Source organism: Ambystoma mexicanum, chromosome 8, assembly GCF_040938575.1.
Source record: "Ambystoma mexicanum isolate Mex_15411 chromosome 8, UKY_AmexF1_1, whole genome shotgun sequence".
Taxonomy (NCBI): domain Eukaryota; kingdom Metazoa; phylum Chordata; class Amphibia; order Caudata; family Ambystomatidae; genus Ambystoma; species Ambystoma mexicanum.
In genome coordinates, this window is record NC_090929.1 from 948,896,509 (window position 1) to 948,911,413 (window position 14,905).

General features: G+C 45.8%; 1 protein-coding gene and 1 long non-coding RNA gene across 2 annotated transcripts in view; one reads left to right on the forward strand and one right to left on the reverse strand.

The window, feature by feature from the left end:
* The window catches only part of LOC138473697 (uncharacterized), a 61,965-nt gene extending 61,271 nt beyond the window's left edge, over positions 1–694 (reverse strand). The window contains exon 1 of the long non-coding RNA XR_011268860.1: positions 626–694. This is a non-coding gene — a long non-coding RNA (uncharacterized lncRNA). The remainder of the gene's footprint in view (positions 1–625) is intronic.
* The window catches only part of SLC2A1 (solute carrier family 2 member 1), a 1,088,583-nt gene that overhangs the window by 166,358 nt on the left and 907,320 nt on the right, over positions 1–14,905 (forward strand). The window lies entirely within an intron of this gene.

Consider the following 14,905-nt stretch of genomic DNA (forward strand, 5'->3'; position numbering starts at 1 on the left):
TCCTTGCTGGTAAAACAATACAAAATAAATGCGGTAAAAATGTGTAGTGTTGCTGGATTGTTTTTTATTGAGAAACAAATTGAAAATAATCCCAAAATAATCCTCACTTTAAAATCAAACAATCCTTGCTTGTCAAAAAATCCAAAATAAATCCAGTAAAAATGTGTGCCTGCCAATTAGTGTTAGTGGATTGTTTTAACTGAGAAACAAGTCAGTAAAAATCCAAAATAAATCCTGTAAAAATGCGTGCCTGCCAATTAGTGTTAGTGGATTGTTTTAACTGAGAAACAAGTCAGTAAAAATCCAAAATAAATCCTGTAAAAATGCGTGCCTGCCAGTTAGTGTTAGTGGATTGTTTCTACTGAGAAACAAGTCAGTAAAAATCCAAAATAAATCCTCCAACCCAAGACAAATAAATCCTTGCTTGGAAAAATCCCCAAAAAATCCAAAATAAATCCCAAAAAAATCTGCAGCTTGAAAACAAGCCAGAAGCAATCCAAAAACAATCCAAAAAGTGGATTTCTTTTTTACTAGGGTTTGGAGAGGCAGGGGGTCGGAGTGGGGATGGGGGTTGTCACTGGGCTTGCATTTTGCAAGCAAAGACTTTTCAAGAGCTGGTACTCACTCTAGAGACGTGCGAGCGTGCATCTCTGCACATACGCCCCAGCGCAGCAGACTCTCCTCCCTCGTCAACCTGTAAGGTTATGGGAGGGCAGAAGGGTGACGTCATCTGGCTGCGGACTGCGTTGCTATGGCAGCAGCTCTGAAGCAAAGAATGCCCTGCGTTTTGTGGCGCTGATACACTAGCTCTGTGAACACGACACACTGCCTTCTATATAAACAATGGCAAGAGGTCTTTGCAGATACATGGCCAGCCAGTGTTTTTTTTAGCATAACGCCATGAACTCCCCCTGTACCATTAAGTGTTAACACAATGAAAAATACATGTGTGCTGATCCATGAGGCTCATTTCCACTCTCAAACGAGGATACTTTTTGTATACTCACAATGAGAACGATCCACAACCACTCAACCCTGGATATTTGGTCCTGTGACAGTTACATGCATAGCAGCGCCTGTATTAGGGTGACCAGATGTCCCGGTTTTGCGGGGACTGCATACATGGCAACATTTCAACCCACCTATGCGGGAGATTACGTCCGAAAAATCGGGAGACAAATATTTTGCCATAGGAATGCATAGGGCAAAGATTTATTTTAGGCGGGAGAACGTGAAAAATTGCAATATTTTTCACTGAAAAATCAGGAGTCTCCCGCCTAAATCGGGAGGGTTGGCATGTATGGGACTGCCCCGGAATTGTGTGCTCTGTCCCCCTTTCGCAAGATAATTTTTACATTGGAAAATGCAGTGGTACCGGTTTTGGTAGTAGGTCTACATAGCTGGCAGGTGTGGTGCTGTTCCTTTAAGGGAACGCACGCGGCGGCGTGATGTTGCATGCCGCCGCGTGCACTATTAATAAAGGGGGCGTTCCCGGCTGCGGCATTCGTGACCGTGGAGCCCGAGCAGAGAACTTCATCTCCGTGTGAGTTTTGGAGAGGCGGGAGGCCCGGGGCTCACAGAGCACTACGGTGGGGGCCAGGGATTCCGCCACCGACATATAACAGTGGCGACGAGGCCAGTACTATGCCTGGTGTTAGGCAGAATACTGTGCAGTGGCCTTAGGGACCACTACACACAATTAAGACTACAAGTGGTAATACAAGTTTTACCTTTCATACAAGCCTGTAATACTATGTTAAAGTGGTAGCAGTAGCGGAGCAGCCAGGCTTATCTCAAGAGTATATGAGCAGTAGCAGAGATTACACAAAGGGACAACAATTACTGTGACTCAAGCAAACACTGACTCAAGGTTTCAGGTAAAAAATATAAGTACATTTATTTTTAAACCGTTTGTTATAAACACAACACTTCTATTAATTCAAAACCACACGTAAAATATACCCCAACCAAGCAATTTGCTTTGTACGGTATAACTTCAAGGTAAGTATCCTATGTTTTAACGGACCGGTGTTGTGAAACGAAAGACGTTACCGGGAATACATATGCGATCACTTTTTGACAGTAATGACAATTCGATCTTACTAAAGAAACGCGTATCCGCGGCAAAAAATGTCACCGGGGCAAAAACACACTTAGCACCTGAGATACCCAGAGAGAGTTGGGGGCAAAAATCATAGCCAATACTTTTGTCAAGGCAGACAGAAACAGAGAACACTCATGGACAGAAATTCAAGAGTCAATAGGCCGGAGCCAGTGTCAAGTGAATCCGGGTTCCTGTTGTCGAGGATCAAATAGTTGGACAGTTCACGATTCAATGTAGCCAGGAGTACTTAGATATTGTCAATGGAGGAAGCAAAAGTTATAAGAAGGAGGGAAGATAAGGGCAAGCCTTGTAGGAGGAGAAAAAGGGATTCACCCGATTTCCTCAAGCAGAGCACAGTACCTTATTCAAGGAAGAAGCTGGTGCCACGGCAGTTGTTCCCGGTAGTTTCCTGCAGACTCATGGTTCCTGGAACTTCAGCAAGAAGGAGGACGTCTGGAGGGGTCAGCACCACACAGGGCTGAAGCCGCCAGCAGCGACGGTGAATAAAAGGTGCCCTCCTTAAAAACAGGAGAGGCTCTTCAGATGGCTATCCGGACCACTACAGCAGTGTGCAGCGATTTCAACCACGAAGAGGATCCTCTGGCTGTAGAAGATGAGCTGGTAATCCCCACCATGCTCAAGGGAAGAAGACTCTGGACTGGGTCTTCTCTGGTCGTCGAAGGGTAGATAGTTTAGGACTGCAGCAGGGCTTCACCGGGACGGGATAGTTGCAGCAGCCGACTTCTTCTCCGCTTCTCTTCAGTTCCTTGTAGTTCCAGTGGCGACTCTGACTTCTAGCCCAAGAATCCGGCCTTTTATGCGAAAATCCCCCATTCACACAGCCTGGCTGTCAATCACGCAGCAGGGGGGTTGTCCAGCCCGGACAACCACCTCAGCCAATCATGGCAAAGTGCGACTTGGGTTTTTCTAGGATACCCTGTGCAGGGGGTGACTACACCCCTCCCTCACATTCAGCCCACCTAGACACCCAGGCACCCAGAGGAGGGCTTCTTGGCAGAAGCCCGCCAAAAGACAATGAACAAAGAAGGCAAACCTGGTTTGCCGCGCAAAGTAAAACACAAGAAGGACTTTAACAAAAAGAAATGGCGAATAATCCCGACTGGAGCCAAAAGAAAAAGTATTTGGTCAAGCGGGTTTAAGTTCGAGGCTAATATAATAGACCAAAACAGTACCACGTCTATATAGTATAATCGCGGTAGAAAAGTTAGGGTAGATACCACTGCCACCAGCCAAGTCTAAATGTTAAAAGAGCGAAACAATGCTCCACGAGATACAGATAAAAAGGGCTAAGGATTAACCCTTTCCAGTACTCCATGTAAGATGTAAGATCTGTGGTTAAATGACTAAGTAAAGTTAATGGCAACTTTACCCTTTTCTGGGGGACAGTAGTCAGCCCGAGAAATGGAGTCGGTGGGAAGTCTAAAAGACAACCCTGTGTCACTGCACTGAAGGTGCTGTGTAACACACAAAAGAAGGGGGCTACTGAATTGGTGTACTCCAGAGTCCACAATCACAAAAACAGATGAAATACACATGGCAAAACATGGGTAAAAATGGGGGAAAAGCTCACACTCTTACCAAGTGGAAAACATAACTCCAGAAATCCAGCAAAGCTGCTGAGGGACTCACTAGGTTAGGGAAATTAGCCATTGAATGAGAATTCTCCCTAACACTCACCCCCCACCCCCCAGACTAAGGGACAGGAGGATTTAATTCACTCCTGGATGGTTCTCATACCTCTAGTTGGTTACAAACATCCTAGAGAGACCATCAGCATTATGGTGGTGACTTCCTGCTCTGTGCTCAATTGAAAAAACAAATTCTTGCAGGCAGATTGACCATCTGAGTAACTTTGGGTTTTCCCCTTTCATTTGCATCAGCCATCTCAAGGGTTGGTGGTCAGTCTGAATGAAGAAGGTAGATCCATACAAGTATGGTCTAAACCTCTTCAGTGACCACACAATAGCAAAACATTCATGTTCTATTGTTGCCCACCTTGTCTCAGGATCTTTTAACTTCCTGCTGATGAAACAAATGGGGTGTTCCCTACCTTTCTCATCCAGTTGACTAAGGACTGCACCTATACCTACATTAGACGCACCAGTTTGTACAATGAAGGGTTGGTGATAGTCAGGAGCTCTTAGGACTGGAGCTTGACAAAGGATTTTCTTTATACCTTCAAAAAAAGGCTTGATTGCACTCCTCATTCCACCTGACCTTTTTAGGGAATTTGGGAGAACAGATGACATTCAAGGGAAAAGCTATGGTCCCATAGTTCTCTATGAAGTTCCTGTAATACCCAGTGAGACCCAAGAAGGCTCTCACTTGGGTTTGAGTAGTAGGAGTGGCCCTGTTTTGTACAGCTTGTACGTTGCTAGGCAATGGCATTATTTTACCTCCTCCTACCTCATGTCCAAGGTAGACCACTGTACTCTGTCCGATTTAAAATGTGTTTGCCTTTATGGTCAAATGGGCCTGTTCCAGAGCCTGCAATACATAGCCTAGGTGTTCAATATGTTCTTTCCATGTAGGGCTGAACACAGCAATGTCATCCAAGTATGCCATGCAGAAGTCCTCCATCCCATTCAGAATTTGACTGACCATTCTTTGAAATGTAGCAGGTGCATTCTTTAGTCCAAAAGGCATTACCTTAAATTGGAAGATGCCAGCTGGGGTGGAGAATGCAGTTTTCTCCTTGGCATGGTCTGTCAGAGCTATTTTCCAATAGCATGACGTTAGGTCAAATGTGCTGAGGTACTTGGCTGCACCAAGTTTGTCCACCAGCTCATCTGTCCTAGGCAAAGGATGGACATCAGTCTTTGTGACTGCATTTAGAGCTCTATAGACCATGCAGAATCTCAACTCCTTGGATCCTGCCTTTGGTACAAGCACAACTGGGCTAGACCATGGGCTAGTAGAGGGCTCTCTAACCCCGAGATCAAGCATCTTGTTGACCTCATTCCTTATATGGGTTCTTACATTGTCTGACATTCTGTACCCCCTGCTTTTGACAGGCAAACAGTCACCAGTGAGTATATCATGTTGGCCCCAAGGGGTCAAGCCTGGTGAAAGTGAGAACAGGGAGGCAAACTGATTTAACAGTAACTTGCACTCATCCTGCTGGTCAGATGTGAGACTGGAAGAGAGATTAACTCCTTCCACTTGCTCATCTAAAGGTAAGCCTCTGAGGAGGTCAGGCAGAGGTTCACTCTCCTCCTCCACCTGAGCTGAAGCTAGAAGCAAAGCTCCTATGTCAGGTTTAGAGACTTAAGCCTTCAAACGGTTGGTGTGAAAGACTTAGGATTGCCTAAGTCCACCAGATAGTTCACCTATCCAAGTTTACCCACAACTTTGAAGTGTCCTATCCATTTGTCCTGCACGGCCATCTGCCTTGTGGGGACCATCACAAGAGCAAGCTGGTATTGAGTAAACTCAACCATGCTAGCCTTCTGGTCATGCCAATGTCTGACCAGAGGCTGAGCAGCCTTCAAGTTATCATTTGCCTCTGCCATCATGTGTGACATTCTCCTACGGAGACCGATCACATAGTCAGTCACTCTGACTGGCTTGGGGGAAGGAGCACTCTCCAACCCCTCCTTAATCAGGGCTAAAGGGCCTCTGACTGGGTGGCCATAAAGAAGTTCGAAGGGACTGAATCCTACTCCCTCCTGAGGGACTTCTCTATATGCAAAGAGAAGGCATGGCAGTAGAAGGTCCCACTTTCTTTTAAGGGGTTCTTCTAAAGCATCTATCATGCTCTTCATAGTTCTGTTAAACCTCTCCACCAACCCATCGGTTTGGGGATGGTAGGCAGTTGAGAACTTGTAGGTGACTCCACAGGTTTTCCACATGGCTTGCATGTAGTGGGACATACAATTTGATCCCCTGTCAGATGTCACCTCCTTAGGAAAACCTAATCTGGTAAAAATACCAAGTAGGGCCTTAGCAACAGCCAGAGCCATAACTGTCCTCATAGGTATGGCTTCAGGAAATCTAGTGGCATGATCCACTACAACCAGGATAAACCTGTTGCCTGAAGATGTGGTAGGGTCAAGAGGACCAACAAAGTCAATCCCAACCCTCTCAAAAGGAACTCCTACTACTGGGAGAGGCACCAAGGGTGCCACATTCTTGGCTCCATGGCTCCACTCTTGCCAGAGGTTTGGCAAGTGTGGCAGCTTCTGCAGAATGTTCACTAGAGGTACTACACGTTTTTTACAGTCTCCAGGGGTGACTCAGTCGGTTCACTGTAGAAGAGGCTATCTTCCCACTGCAACCTATACTTCCCAGGTTCAGTCCCATTGAGCTGAGAAGCTGCCTGTAGGCGAAGACCTTCCAAGGTAGGACACTCTCTTTGTCCCTTACTGAAATCTACCCTGTTGGGCCCACCTTCTGCCAGTAAAGACTGCAGCTCAGGATGGTCAACAGGGTCAAGATCTCCTACCAGAGTAAGATCTTCCTCTAGATCTGATTCCTCAGTATCTAGCTGAACCATACAGGGTTGAACCTCACACTCAGCCTCAGCTGGTGGAGGAGTCACAGATGTGACCTTGGACAGCCTTGGAGATGTCCTTCTGGGTACAGGAGTGCTTGCTGGTTTCCTGCTGGCAGACTTGGGTTTCCCCTTTGTCTTTTTCTGACCTGCAATAGCAGTAAGTAAGTCCTGTGGACTTGGGGTGATAGTTTCCTCTATCATGTCCCCAGGAGAGCCTCTCAAGGTTCTCTCCCTTGCAGACCTTGTGAGCTCATGCTTCCTTCTGCTGGGGGGTATGGGGGTACTGGACACAACTCCAAGAGGTTTAAGGTCATTACCCAGCAGGACCCTCCCAGGTACGTTATTCTGCACACTTACAGGTATTCTGACAGTCATGTCCTTACACTGGATGAGAGCTGGTAACTGGGGAACCATTTGCACAGGGCCTCCAGCTAACTTGGTTAGGTGTTTGGGCGCCTTAGCAACATCCTACAGCTTAAAAAAAACATTCATCAACCACAGTTATGCTGGCTCCACTGTCTCTGATGGCATGGGTTTCCTGAGCATTCGCGAGAACACTCTCTTTGTAATACTCTTTAATATTATCTGGGATTGAGTTATAGACATCTAAGTTCTGTTGTTCCCAAAGACCCAAGGACACTAAGGAAACACTAGCTGAGACTCTCATGGGCTCATCAGCTAGTAACTGAAAGTTTCCACTGGCCATAGGTATTTCATCCACCTGGGAGAAGGCTAAGGAGGAAGTGTGGATCCCTGAAGGTTTACCCTTACATCTGGGATCCCCTTTCACATGGTCAGGTAACCCACAAACAAAGCATTTTCCAAATGTTCTCTGGAATGGGGGTTTGTTCTGACCTCCATCTGGTTTGGGACCAGATGGTACACTAGCCTGATTCGGTTTCCCTTGTGGCCTACCCTGGTTATGTTTGGGGCCCTCTTTTGGATTGGAATTATTGGAATTCTCTTTGTTCTCTTTCTTTGGCTGATTTCCATCATCCTTTTTCTGAGTTACCCCAGAATCCTTGTGAGTAGCCCTGTGGGCAACCCACAAGTCAGCAGCCTTAGCTAGCTTCTTAGGATCTATCTCCTTTGAATCAGCCAAGTGCTGTCTAAGCCCAGGGGAGCAGACATCAAAAATAGACTCCAACATTACAAGATTCCCCAAACCTTCATAAGTGTTCACTTTGTAACCCTTAACCCAACCATCTACGTTTTTCAAACATTTACACACCCAGGTAGCCCAAGGGGTACCATCATTCTTTTTGAGGGTTCTACACCTCCCCCAACTCCATTACAGCATCACTTGCAACAGGGGGAAGCCTAGAAAAAAGCCAAGGAATCAACTGATTCCCTGAGATACCTTGAATCCCATGATTGTTCTCAAACGTTGCTAACCAATCCAAAACATCAAGTTTAGTCTCATACATACCAATCATTTCCTTTGGCATACGGGGTCTCTTAGGGCTGGAAGACCTAAAAGACTCTGGGAGAGAAGCATTTTCTACAGACAATTTCTTCATCTGTAGTTCATGATTCTCCTCCATTTCTCTGAGCCTTAACTCTTGATGGTTCATGGCAGTTTGTGCATCAATACGTTTCACTTTCAATTCAAGTCTCATTTTCCAAAGTGTAATAAACCGAAGGAGTAAGTGTAGCACCTGTGGGGGTCCCTGTGGACAGAGGTTGTGCTTTCTGAGCAGGCAAAGGAGTTGTAGGATTTCCTAACAAGGACTCATCTACTTCTTCTAAAGTAACACTCTCAGAATCAGAAACTTCAGTATCCACATTTGCTGGTGGGGCAGGCCCTTCTGACCCACTCTCCAGACTTTGTTTTCCCATTAACTTTGCAATCAATTCAGATTTCTTTCCTTTACCAGAGAGATTCCTCTCCCTACACGTGGTTCTCAAAACCTCAGCAGTGTAGTTTAAGAGACCCTCTTCAGTGTAGCTTTCCATATTTGACATGATTTCTCAGTTAAATAGAATTAGTGGTGTTTAGCCTTGTGGTTAGTTGAACCCGAGCAATAGCAGCACTCTAAGTGTAATCACCCTACTTCCAAATCCTCACCGCTGTACACCAGTGTTAGGCAGAATCCTGTGCAGTGCCCTTAGGGACCACTACACACAATTAAGACTACAAGTGGTAATACAAGTTTTACCTTTGGTACAAGCCTGTACTACTATGTTAAAGTGCTAGCAGTAGCGGAGCAGCCAGGCTTACCTCAAGAGTATATGAGCAGTAGCAGAGATTACACAAAGGGACCACAATTACTGTGACTCAAGCAAACACTGACTCAAGGTTTCAGGTAAAAAATATAAGTACATTTATTTTTAAACTGTTTGTTATAAACACAAAATGTACTTCTATTCATTCAAAACCACACATAAAATATACTACAACCAACCAATTCGCTTTGTACGTATAACTTCAAGGTAAGTACCCTATGTTTTAACAGACCAGTGTTGTGAAACAAAAGAAGTTACCGGGAATACATATGTGATCACTTTTTGACAGTAATGACAGTTCGGTCTTACTAAAGAAACGTGTATCCACGGCAAGAAATGTCACCGGGGCAAAAACACACTTAGCACCTGAGATGCCCAGAGAGAGTTGGGGACAAAAATCATAGGCAATACATTTGTCAAGGCAGACAGAATCAGAGAACACTCATGGACAGAAATTCAAGAGTCAATAGGCCGGAGCCAGTGTCAAGTGGAACCGGGTTCCTGTTGTCGAGGATCACACAGTCGGACAGTTCACAATTCAACGTAGCCAGGAGTACTTAGATATTGTCAATGGATGAAGCAAAGTCATAAGAAGGAGGGAAGATAAGGGCAAGCCTTGTAGGAGGAGAAAAAGGGATTCACCCGATTTCCTCAAGCAGAACACAGTACCTTATTCAAGGAAGAAGCTGGTGCCACGGCAGTTCCTGGTAGTTTCCTGCAGACCCACGGTTCCTGGAGCTTTGGCAAGAAGGAGAACGTCTGGAGGGGTCTGCACCACACAGGGCTGAAGCCGGCAGCAGCGACGGTGAATAAAAGGTGCGCTCCTTAAAAACAGGAGAGGCTGTTCATATGGCTATCGGGACCAATACAGCAGTGTGCAGCGATTTCGACCACGAAGAGGATCCTCTGGCTGTAGAAGATGAGCTGATTATCCCCACCAGGCTCAAGGGAAGAAGACTCCGGACTGGATCATCTCTGGTCGTTGAAGGGTAGATAGCTTAGGACTGCAGCAGGGCTTCACCTTGACGGGATAGTTGCAGCAGCCAAATTCTTCTCTGCTTCTCTTCGGTTCCTTGTAGTTCCAGTGGCGACTCGACTTCTAACCCAAGAGTTCTGCCTTTTAAGCGAAAATCCCCCATTCACACCGCCTGGCTGTCAATCACGCAGCAGTGGGGTTGCCCAGCCCGGACAACCACCTCAGCCAATCATGGCAAAGAGCGACTTGGGTTTCCTAGGATACCCTGTGCAGGGGGTGACTACACCCCTCCCTCACATTCAGCCCACCTAGACACCCAGGCGCCTAGAGGAGGGCTTCTTGGCAGAAGCCTGCCAAAAGACAGTGAACAAAGAAGGCAAACCTGGTTTGCAGCGCAAAGTAAAACACAAGAAGGACTTTAAAAAAATAAATGCCGAATAATCCCGACCGGAGCCAAAAGAAAAAGTATTTGGTCAAGCGGGTTTTAGTTCGAGGCTAATATAATAGCCTAAAACAGTACCACGTTTATATAGTATAATCGCGGTAGAAAAGTTAGGGTATATACAACTGCCACCAGCCAAGTCTAAATGTTAAAAGAGCAAACAATGCTCCAGGAGGTACAGTAGTCAGCCCCAGAAATGGAATCGGTGGGAAGTCTAAAAGACAACCCTGTGTCACTGCACTGAAGGTGCTGTGTAACACACAAAAGAAGGGGGCTACTGAAGTGGTGTACTCCAGAGCCCACAATCACAAAAATAGATGAAATACACATGGCAAAACATGGGTAAGAGTGGGGGAAAAGCTCACACTCTTACCAAGTGGAAAAAATAACTCCAGAAATCCAGCAAAGCTGCTGAGGGACTCACTAGGTAAGGGAAATTAGCCATTGAATAAGAATTCTCCCTAACACCCGGACCCGGCAGTGATTACATATTCTAATTTTTTCACAGAACGAGGGATAATTCTCTTGTTCTACGTGCGGGGGAAGGGGCAGTCCACGCGGTGGTGGCCATTTTGTCCCCTGATGCTGGAAACTTCACAGAGCTCCGGTGGGGCCTGTGAGTGCCATCCAGGCACAATTTTTGGATGATTGGGTAGCGGACCGTTGCCCCTACATGGACATACCTGATTTTTACAATATTTGTGATTTTTAGGTATATCTTCACTGAGTGAAGTGAAGGCCCTAGGGGTGGGGATTGCTATCCTGAAACTCCTACCCTAGGACTCGCTGGCTCAATTTTTGGACACTCCTCAATTGCTGGACAACCCACCAACTGGACACTGGTCAAGTACTACTGCTGGAAGCTGGTGAGTGCCTGTATGCACTGGTGAAGGACATGGTGGGGAGTTCTGAAAATCAAGGAAGTCTGGAGGCCTGAGATCCTGGTCTGGAAGGTGGAAGACCAAGCTGGCTGGGTGAGTTGCGGCCCCTGTACACGAAGAAGGGGTGCCTGTGCGCTCTAACCCATGAATGACCAAGTGAATCAGGACGGGGCCCAGGCTATCCCACAAGTGCAAGCGCCCCCACCACCAAAACCTAGTTTATGATAAACTCATTATAATATGTGTTTATTCCACCAGTACCGTTTAAACCTCCAACCACTACTGAAGTGTAGTGCCTTGACAGCCACTTTCAAGAGTTAGTCCTACTTTTATGTTAGTTGCACTGTCCAGTTTTTTACTTTTTAAAACTGGTCATCCTACCTGTACACAATTTGAACATGTGCAAATATGCAATTGGCTGTGAAGAAGTGATCAGGAAGGACATAGAAATCTGATTGCATCCGTCTCGAATATGCAAAATAGGGTTGGCAAAAGGAGTGGCCTAGGACTGAGACTTCTGAACCAATCCCAAAAATACAAAGATACACTGGCTTTCTTCTGTTGCCGTGGCCCAATGCTTTTCCTATGAGAAAATGTGGAAATAAAATAGATTACCACCGTTGGTACCAGTTTGTGAAAAGTATGGAAAACGTGCAAAGACTTCTACTTTTCACCATTTTGTAAAAATTGAGCACTATTGCACAGTTTCACAAAACGTTTTGGGGTACATGGGTAACAATGTTTTTGACACACCCAACCTGCCCATGTGTGAGTTGCCTGTATAGGATTTATATCTAGGTCATTGAATAAAACATGCCTTATCTCATGATCTGCAAATATTTCCAATGCACAAATTGCACAGTGGTGTGGAAGGTTGCCCAGAGATGTATTCAAAACCTTCCACCCATCACTTTTTTGGTTATTGTTTGTCTCCTGATGTGAGAGAGGGTATGTCCAGACATGAGTCCCTTGCTCGCTGCACCATAGGGAATCAAGCTGAACCTCACTGATGATGCTGAAATATGTCTGAGGATGCTTGTGGTCTTGTGTAGAAGGGATGTGACCAAAAAGTTCAGGCTCAACCGACCCTTTGGGGGTGGGACCAAGCCTGATTTACATATGGTCTTTCTCCTTTTGTAATTGCTTGACAGGTGAAGAATGAGGGTCTGGAGGGTTGCCTAGAGCAATGCCAGAGGTTAAGATGTATTCTAAACCTTCCAGCCATCACCTCTTTTGTTTAGTGAAATACAAGGCTACCATTTTTATGCATGCATTTTGCACATGCATTTCACACTACGCCATCTTTAACAAGCTTCCCTGTGTGTTCACGTTAGGACACTCAGCATTTGACAGGACCTATCTTACGAATAATCACTCTGCATCTTCTGACAACAGCTACCGGAAAAATTTACTTCTCCAACTTTCCTCTTTTTATTAAAGTTTTCAAATTGCATGTGGCTATTTGTGTGTTCATTTTTAATACAGAGATACCATTCAATTAGATTCCTCTTCTGTATAAAGGTATAGGACCAAACCACAAATATCTTTATTGGAGGAAATGGCTGTGATCATCTCATATTTGCACTTGCTATTGTAAGGAAGGCATTGTATCAAAGTAAGACATTCTCAAGTGCGTGAGATAAATGCCTAATCTAAATCTATGATGGGAGCAAGCTACGACCATCAAACAGAAATAATACAGTTGCAGTGGAGTCTAGTCAAATAAAAAGGGCCAATACTAAAAAACCTATTGCCAAACCTTGCAGCTATGCTACAAAATAGTGTGGGATAATGTTCACAAGAAAACAAAGAGTGTTCACAAAATGATATGTCGGGATGCTAAGGCTGGGTTCTCCCTTCTCCATGTCTTTAGCACGGGACAAGGTGGGACTCCTGTGCACAGCACACTCCTGGGCTTCTCCGGCACAAGCTTACAGTTCCTTTTCCTCAATATCAGGGCCTTCTGTGCCCACGTCTCTTTTATACAAAGTCTCTTGCCTCAGAGGGCCTGATATATCAAACACAACAAAACAGAAGTTCCTTCTGGTACTCTTCACGTCGGGTGATTACTCTTCACCTTTGGACCCCCTCATCCAGTCTCCGATCCCTCTCTCAATGTTAGCTTCCTTTAGTCAGGCTCAGACCATCAACTCACTGTGGACATCCCTCAGTCGGGTTCATGCTTGTCATCACAATGTTCACGGGTATCTTACTCTTTACCCCAATTCATAGGCATCCCTCAGTCGGGTTCACGTTTGCCAATTATCACAGTTCACTTAGTTTTCACAACGTGTCGAAGACTTTCGACTGTACAAGGGATTTGGCTTGACCTTCATATGACCACTTTGACACTTCACGTCGGCCTCCCTTAAGGCCTCTTGGTCCTTGTAGTTTCCGTAATCTAAGGTCAATACCTTCTCTTTGTTCAGGAGAGGGGTACCAGCCACAGTCCTTTTGAATGAGCACCCGCGTGGCGCCAGGCCACTGTTTTTCTGGTACCAATGTCACTCACAAAAGACCTCTGTCTGTTATCCTCTTTCCTCACATACAACATTGCCACTGCAAAATTGAGCCTAACACAGTTCGGTCCACTATCAGTTTCTTTCGACTCACCAGCTGTGCTGTGCTGTGCTGAACCCTGACTATCAGTGCGGGAGGTTTCCATTTATCGCTGACATCGTTACACCACTCACTAGCTGCGATTCCGGTATTACGCTTCCTTTCTCAGAGGCTTCGCAGGTCTGGGTTGAAAAGGGCAAGGGCAATTCCCTCCTGGGGTCCTTTCAGATCTCTTCGCTTGTCTCCTCTGTTTGAACTGCCGTCCTGGAAGGCCTGCTTCATCGTCCGTTTGGCCTTGCTCAAAGTGTGATCTTGAGCTCTGCCTTTTATCCGTGTGGGGAAGGGAAAGGGCAAGCAGGTGTGTGTAGTTATCAGCAATTGGCTGACTCTGCCTGACCCTTGTGTTGGGACATGTCAGGTAAACGGCTCTGGTTTTAGTCCATTGTCTTTCATGGTGGGAGAAAGTGTTCGAGTTGGAAGGGGGGGTAGAATTTCTACGTATCCTACGGGGTAGGATGGGGAAAAGGTGTCATAAGTAAGGGGATACTGCATCTTGCCCTTCAGTGTCCCACTTCCACTCCCCGAAGACCCCCCATCCAGGTGATCCTCCTGCACCACTCCACCCCCAGGAACTGGATCCAATAGTGATGGCCGTGTCCTGGCCACCTGGATGACAGATCCTCGGGGACTAGCGGGTGAGACACCTTCAGGTGTCTCACATTCTGTTATATCTGATACACAAATCCCAAAACTGGAGGCACATGCACATATCAGTGTGGCACACTTTGGCGCAATATGTTTACATGTTTTTTGGCTTAATATATTTTAATTCACCCTTGTGCTGTTTTAGTCAAGCAGCACATTTTGAATTTCATTTTGTCATGGGGCAAACACGCTCATAGATTAGCATAAATGACACTCACCCAAAGCAAACTTCATCATGCTATCCAAAGTGGCTGAGCCAACATCTATAATAGGGACCGAACGCTGTTTTGGACTCCAACTCCCATACGCCTTTGCCACAATCGCCAGTGATCTAGACCATGTCAACCGCAGAGACAGCCACTAATCTGTGTTGACCTCTAACATGAATCAAAACCCATGCCACTCGGATCAACTTCAGAAACATATTTACACAGTCCTGGTGCAACCATCGCCAAAAACCTCCTGAAGGCAGCAAGCAATCAGTCAGAAATGAAAC